We start from the raw sequence: 7,813 nt of genomic DNA, 5'->3' as shown, positions 1-7,813 counted from the left end.
CTTACCACCCTGCCGCAGGAGCCGGCACTTCCCAGCCCGCTTCTCCGGCTCGGGCAGCTCTCCTCTCCACCAGGACTCACGTTCACACCCTTTGCCCTCGCATGACTCCGCTGCTGCAGGCGGCTCATCTGGAGCTTGTACCAGAGCCACCTTTTGGCAAGTTTCTCTGCACAGCTCTCTGCCGACTTGCCATCTCGTTCGCCATCTGCCAGGCAGGCTTGTGGACGCGTCCAGGCTCAGGCAGTGCTCGTCCTCCCCAGCAGGATGATGGCTTGCTGCTGGACGCATCCTCCACCAGATCCGTAACAGGACAGCCTGATGTGCACAGGTGGAGCAGAGCCAGCATCCCTTTAAAATGCCACCTAAAGGTGGTACACCTCACCATGCCAATAGAGCTGCTCCACCTGTCAGAGAACTGACGCAGTGAGCACATTCACAGCATAAGAATTGCTTCAGCTACACTGGTGAGGATATTGAAATTACAGATGACTTCCTATGTGCATTGTAAATGAAAAGCAGAAGTCCTTTACATAGTGAAGCAATTACCTTGCTGGAACAACAAGTCCAGCCTACAGTTCCACCCAGGCTAAATTAATACCACAGCTCCTATTAGGCTTACGAGAGAGTAGGACAGGAAAGTAGCACGTTGTTAAATGCAGAGCAGTATTTAATGTACCACACGCGTGGTTTACAAGAGAGGCTGCATATTATTTACCAAAGTAGACAGTGAGTTGGGGTTTATTAGGTAAATGCCAGAGCTATTGCAAAACTGCCATGGCCTGGTTCTAAAAGTGGTAGGTGTGTAGTTATTAGCTAGAGTCCTTGTAATATATTCATGGCCACTCAGTGACATATACTGTGTTAATAGTACAGACTGAATAGAAATGGCTTCAAACAGAAAGGGTTGCACATAGAGTCATCAGGACTTGTTTTTCAGTATAGACATTTGAAAATTACTCACAATTAGGTTTCACTGGTTCCTAATTTGGGGATTTTTTTTTTTTCCTTTTATAGATTCCCCCCAATTCCACTCATTATCTGCTTTCCTGTAGCTGTATAGCCCGTGGTTTAGCTTGCTCCTTGGCAAGGTTGCTTGCGTCAGTTCCCAGCTGCATTCTCTGTGTCCCGGACTTCCTGTGATAAAGAACAAGCCTACATCACCCGAAGTGTAATGTTTGCAAACTTAACTTATTTTGGTTTACAGTAATCTTTTCAGGAGTCTAACAGTCTCTGGAAATTGAGAGTATAATAGCAACTACAGCAAAAAAAGGGGTGGGGGGGGAGGCATGAAAAGCTGGACACTGAAAGGCTTGATTCTACTTTGTGGGGTAAAAAATACATCTGTGCCTGGCAAATGTCATCAATGGTGAAATCTATGGCCCACATACAAAGGTCAACTCCCCTTCATACAGAGGGAGCTAGGATTTCAGCTTGGGCTATGTTGGGTAGTGCTTTCTTTGCTCCTTTTACACTAGTTAAACTGTAATTGCAATCCTTAGTTGATTTATTCTCATGTTGCATAACATTATTTGAAGTGGAAGGAAAATTGACATTCATGCAAGGATCTCAAAGGCAATAAAGTACAGCATGTACACTGAAAAAAACTTGCAGTAAGTTCTTAAATTGCTTACCTTTGGATGTCAATTACAACTTGAAAATAAAAGAGATCATGGTATGTATTCATAGTGAAGTCAATGTTTATTTAATTCAGCTATTCATTTATTTTTTAACTGGCAGGACAGTTAGAACATTGTTGCACTATCTTTGCTTATATTGCTTTTGGCTCCTTCTGAATTTCTTGGTTAACTTATTTTCCCTTTGAGTTGCTTAACTGAGTTTCTTTCTTTGCACAAAACATAAGCAGCTTTGCTGCCTCACCAGCACAGAGCCTGATTGTTCTCCTGCTGACATCAGGGCAAGTCAGCAGTGACCCCACCACACTCTGCAGAATCACATCAATGTACAGGTGACGTCAGAGATGCAGCAATCAAAGCCCTTGTTCCAAAGTTGATTGGTTTTGCTTAAAAGAAAAAAGATAAGTACAGAACACATTTGTTTTCCATCTTAACTGAAGTGTCAAATAAGTGCTGCAGTTTTGGCATCTGCTCCATGTGGGATTTGCACACAGGGGTCACGTTGCAGAAAACAGGGCCCTAGTCACAAACATGCTACCAGTCCATGGCCTTGATCTGAAGATCTTTAAGAAAAGGGGAGGGCTTTGCCCCTGTTTGTTTGCTGTCACCGAGACTTTTTTCCATTGCCCGGAGCCAGTAGCAAGCCATCGCGGGCTCTCAGCAGTGAAGCCCCGGCAACAAACCCGTGCTGCATTTAAAGCCCTTCCTCAGCTGCTGCACCCAGTCGGTCGCCCTGCATCCCCGCTGCTTTCAGCTTTTCACTGGGCAAATGAAACACATCACCTCAAGACTTGCAGTCTTTTTTCTTTCCCTTTAAACAAAGAGGTGCATCGCTTGTGAGAGGGACGGAGGGGGAGCTGGGGAGAGGATACAGGCACGGGGCTGTCCCTGGAGGCTGCTGTATGCTCCAGCATCGCTGGGACTGCCCCAGCTCAGGGCTGGCATCTCCCTTCCCCTCCGCAGCTCTCTGATAACAGCCACCTCCAGCTACACGAGAGGTGCCCCTGAGCTGTGCCTGGCAGCAGCTCCGAGTGCTCGGACCACACGGGCTCCCCGGCGCTTGCAGGGCTTCAGCGGGGATTAGGCAGCACCGCTCACGCAAACCGGAGCTGCCCAACCTCGTGGGCACACCTGCCTTCATCCCCAGCGCTAAGGGAAAGACTCACGGGTGACATCTGAACCGAAGCACGGGCTTTTTTTGCATCATTACTCAAGAAGCAGAAGTACCACAGGTGTCAAGCAATGCCTTATACACACATTGCCCAGCCAAGCCCTAACCCAGAATTTGCTCACGAAACATCTGAGCTGCTGCAGCATGTGAAGAAACTGCAGCCTGTGCTAAACAGAAAGCCCAGAGGCTCCCTTGCGCTTTTCTGAGGTGGGGAGTATGTTTCCAGTAGTGTAGCTACAAGGGGAAAAGCAGGCAAAGGGGAGGTGAAGGAACCAAGCAGAAAACAGCCGGCGCTGCGGGTGGAGACAGACACCCCACCTCGAGGACAACGTAGGCTCGCGGTCCCAGCTGGCGACTCCGCATTTCTTCCCCCCTTCCATCTGAGGTAACAGCACTCACCTTTGCACAGCAGTAGCGTGGATGTCCCAGGCCACGGGCCGTCTCCGCTGCCATGAATCCAGGCTTAGATTAACTGGAGAACAAGAGGGTGGAGGGAACAGAAAGTGAATGCCCACCTAGCACAGGAGGAAGCTACACCAAGGGAAGCACAATGAGGCAGTGGAAGCCACTTTGGCTGGTAGCTGCCCCAACCTGTGGCCACACAGGCGGTGGGCACACTCCAGTCCCCCAGGACAGCCCCGGGACAGGCGACCCCGGCCCTCTGCACAGGATCCTTCCCCGAGACCTTCGAGGAGCTGAAGCCCAGAGGGAAGGGCTGCCAACATGCAACACTGGCTGCTTTATGTAGGGGACACGAGCAGGGTTTACGTGCTGGGAGACTCTGGGTTTCAGGATTTATTGTTCCACTTGCAGCAGGCATCAGAGACAAAATATTGTGCCCTGGAAAGGCTGGGCAAACACGTACACAAACAGAAAAGGGAGGTGGCTGATGTCCATACTTTAAAAAGAAAACAAAACTCATAGATGACTTGCTATCATTACCTTGTCAGCTATTCAGGAAATTTAAAACTCATTTTCATCACCATAAATCTCAAATGAAACACACAGCAAGCATTACAAGTGCCAAGTGAGTAGCTATGACTGATGCTTACTCTGTGGTATTTTAAGCATCATTTGTCATTGAAAAAAGACAAAACATAAGAAAAACTATTGAGCTCTGCCAGAACGTTGTGTGTAAAAATGCAGGCAGGAAGGAAAGGATGTAAGGACTTACTGTAACTGCTGGTGAAAGGCTGCATATTTTCAGTCATTTGTGTTTTTTCCTATGACACACTTGCATGATTTCCCTTCTAGTGGGATAGTTTGAAGAAACACCTTTCCACTCGCTTTTGGCTAAGGAGTAGGCAGTGAAGTATACTTATATTTCAGTGCATGAAAAGAGAGCATTAAAAGTATTTAGAGTATCGGTGTCAGCTGCGCTGCTGCCAGTGACTGTGTGTTGCATCAAATACTGCCCTGCAGAGTATTTTCAACATGTATAAATGCAGAATCAGAATTAGAGGGTTGTTCTTAATTATAATTTGGATTTTCCAAAAATAAACACTATCCTAACCTCACCCATGCTGGCTTCAGTCGCAGGCCTCTTTTTTGGCAGCAGCTCCATCGACTTCACTCACTTTTGGCTGCCTCTGAGGTGGATTTCAAATTCTTTTCAATCCAATCAAAAAAAAATGAAATAGGAGAACAGTGTTAAAGCACTGTTTTCTAAATTATAAAACATCAGTAAAACTGAAAAATGAATAGCAAAGGCCATAAAGTAGAATGAGGAATACAGAAAATATGTTGTCCGAGAAACAGCCCTTTTCACGTTGCTGCTCCCAAGCCACGTGTGTGTACATTTTTGCAGTAAAAACCCTTGAAAACACTGACTTCTCCATCTTTTCAGATTTCGATTTGTCATCGGGTGTTAGCAGATTATTTAGAGCACAAGCCTTCTAAACAGTCCCTTTGTTCTATATACATTAATTGCTCCTGCTGTCAGCCAGAGGGAGATGTATCACCAGCAGGATAATATATAAAGCTAAGTGCTGTTTTGCCAGGGAGAGCAGAAAAATATTCGGTGATTTTTATAGCACCTTCTCCCTAAGGCCCACAATGCACTTTACAAGTAAGATTGAATTAAGCTTGTCAGCACTCTGTATGGGAGGGAAATATTTCTTTCCCTATGTCGGAGAAGGGAAACTGAGGCATTAATATTAAGTCCTGAGCAAAACATTTAGCTGCATGCTTTCAAGCCCTGGAAACTTTTTACACAATTTAATTAAGCACATACTCGAGCGCCTTGCTGGAATAGTGCATGAAAAGGATGCTACACCACGCTGCCGTATACCCTGCAGCTGGGAAAACACCCCAGGTTCCCTATTGCTCACTCTCTAGTGACAAGGACTTCTGTTTTAATCCACTGCTGACCCCAGAAACGCAGCTGGAGGCCAGGTGGTTTGGTGCTGAGCATGCTGCTTGGCTGGAGCAGGTGGAGGTGAAGCTGCTCTGTGCTGAGCCAGCCCCAGGCCCGGTGGCAGGGCTGGGAGCAGCGGTGTGCCCACTCCCAGCCCCGTGGCATTTCTGGGCTGGAGCTGCTAGGACACCCACAGCAAGCCTCTGGCTGCGACCCCCCTGCTCTCTTTCCTAGGGGTCTGATTGCTATTTGCAGGCAGCCCAGCGGGAGCGAGGAGGTGCTGCAGATTGCAGCTGTGTATTTATTCTCAGGAACCAGGACCGGCACTGTTTTTTTTTTTTTGTTGTTGTTATACCAGGCTGTGAACTGCAGACATGGGGATGGGTGCACCCATGTGGGAAGGAGCTAACTGCTGACCTATTTAGATTGATTTGAGCCAGGAGCATTTCTCTTGCAAGATGTGGCTCCCAAACGAATGCTGAGCTTGAGGAAGGGCACCTCCTGCCAAAAGGAGGGCAGCAGAGGAGCACAGATGTGAGCGCACTTGCCTGGCCTGAAGGAACACATCCCTGGGCGATGGCTGTGGGTCCCCTCCAGCACCTCAGGCACTGCCATTCGCTTCCTTGCGAGACAGCACCGACACCCAGACACCACGGTCTTGCTTCTGTCCCCCGCTGCACGTGCCTTCCCGCAAGTCAGTGTTTGCCAAGTGAGGTGCAATGCAAAAACTACATGAAATATAAGAAAGGAACAATCTAAAGCACTTATAAGGTCAAGTGATTTGAAAAAAAACAAACAAAAAAACAACAACAAAAAAAAAAACCAACCAAAAAAAAACAGGGCTGTATAACTCTTTAGGGATTTTAAATCTGTTTTTAATGCATATGCTCATACTGATGACTCTAAACAGCAAGCCTGAGATTGAAACAACCCTTTTAAATTAATATATAATGCATTATTATTAACACCGCACATCCCCTAATTAAAGGGATAATAGGGAACATACCAGCTCTGTTGGTTGCCGTGAGTGACACGCAGCTGGGAGCTAATTGCCTGGCCTCCCGCAGGAGCAGATGGAGCCGAGGCACAGCCTGACGCAAAGCCCCCTGCTCGGCAGCCACCTGCCCCGCAGGTGGGCAGGCACAAACCTGGGGGCTTGGGAAAGTACCGCCTGTCCCAGGCCAGTGAGACCCTCAAAACTCAAGGCACTGACTTGTCACAGAAGAATAAATGCAGCCGGTAAATTCGGTGTGTCCGATGTGCCTCGTGGTTCTGGCAGCTCAGGGGTTGCCACCGCATCATTGCTGTGGTTGTCACAGCCAGGAGTGTACTGCCTGCCTCCCTTCCCAAGTGAAGGCTGCAGATCTCAGCTGTGCGCTTCTAGTGCTCAGGGCTTTAGGACCAGGCTTGTTTTGTGAGGCTTCTGATGAAGCAGGGGGCAGGCACTCCCATCAGCCTCAAGGCAGGTGTTCCCGCAAGCATCCCACAAGGATCCACAGAGTGGGGCAGCTCTGGGAATGGACCAGGGGGTGGGCTCAGTCCTGCATGTTGTAGGATCACTCTTCAGCCAGGCATACACTTTATATTCTTTAAAAATACATTTAAATAGAACATATACTCACAATGAGAGATGTAAACACATTTCAAAAGGTTCCATGTCTGAATCGGAGGAGCTTGGACCCTTTCCCGAGCCCTGGCAGGCCTGGGGCTGCAGTTACAGCCTGTTCCTTGCGACCCTCTGCTGATACCAGCAGGGACACTGCCCGCAGCCCCCTGGCCCCGCAGAGCCACCCCTGCAGCCCGGTGCCCCCCAGGAGCAGCAGGGCATCGGGAGTGGCGACCATCAGACAGCCCCCATGGGGACCCAGGGCATTGCCACCTCTCAGCATGGTGGGGGATCTTTCTTTCTGCATCATCTTTCTGCATCACCTGGGGGAAGCGCGGTGGCCCTGTGCAGGGCATCCCCCCAGCAGCACAGCCAGCTCTGTGCCCCAGCCAGGACCAGCCGTGTCCCCACCGCAGGGCTGCCGAGCTCCAGAGGAAGCAGCTGGCATTTTCCAACATGAATCCCAACTCGTTTGCTATTTCCAGTGATTGCTAAGAATATGACAATTTTTCTCTTATTCCTGTGAATCCAACAGCCAGTCTTACACTGCCATAAACAGCACAGAAATGTCTAACCCAGGATTTAGGTTAGAGACAGGAAACCTCTGCTATCCTTTCCCATGTAAAGGAGCTTTTTGAAATGAAAAGCAATTTGAATGTGGCTTTCGAGCCCCATACTCCAGCCCTGGGTCTGTTATGAGAAGTGTCACAAATGTCACTGAAGTTTGCTTAGAGGGGAATCACTGAAACAGCTTGTTTTGATAACACATTTATAAGGAGCCAGGTCACAGTGCAGGCAACGACAACCTAAGCGTGGCCAGGAGGGACCACAGAGGAGCGAGGACAGACAGGGGAGTGCAGGCTGCTGGCACAGGAGGTTTGCCTTCAGCCGAGGCTTGTCCTTGCTCAGCTGGTTGGAGCCCTTCAGTTCACATGGTGTTATCAGCATTGCTGAACCTGAAGGAATACTGGTACCAGCAGCTTGGTCTGGCTGCTCTCACATTTCTGCAAACAATTTAACATTTTGCCAATGCAGTAAATCAGGAA

The 7,813-nt window shown here is 48.6% G+C and overlaps 1 long non-coding RNA gene across 2 annotated transcripts; it reads right to left on the bottom strand.

Annotated features, from left to right (window-relative positions):
* Positions 1 to 192: 192 nt before the first annotated feature.
* Positions 193 to 6,189, bottom strand: LOC311443001. 2 transcript variants are annotated; one of them, XR_014697023.1, is made up of 5 exons: positions 6,168 to 6,189; positions 5,710 to 5,889; positions 3,205 to 3,277; positions 1,879 to 2,020; positions 193 to 1,134 (listed from the first exon to the last, which is right to left on the bottom strand). It is a non-coding gene; the product is annotated as an uncharacterized lncRNA (long non-coding RNA). The 2 variants fall into 2 exon arrangements; XR_014697024.1 differs by lacking the exon at positions 6,168 to 6,189 and having other exon boundaries at positions 5,710 to 5,947.
* Positions 6,190 to 7,813: the final 1,624 nt, after the last annotated feature.

The sequence above is a fragment of the Aythya ferina genome, assembly GCF_964211825.1.
Source record: "Aythya ferina genome assembly, chromosome: 11".
NCBI classification, from domain to species: domain Eukaryota; kingdom Metazoa; phylum Chordata; class Aves; order Anseriformes; family Anatidae; genus Aythya; species Aythya ferina.
This window is presented reverse-complemented; position numbering and strand designations above follow the sequence as displayed.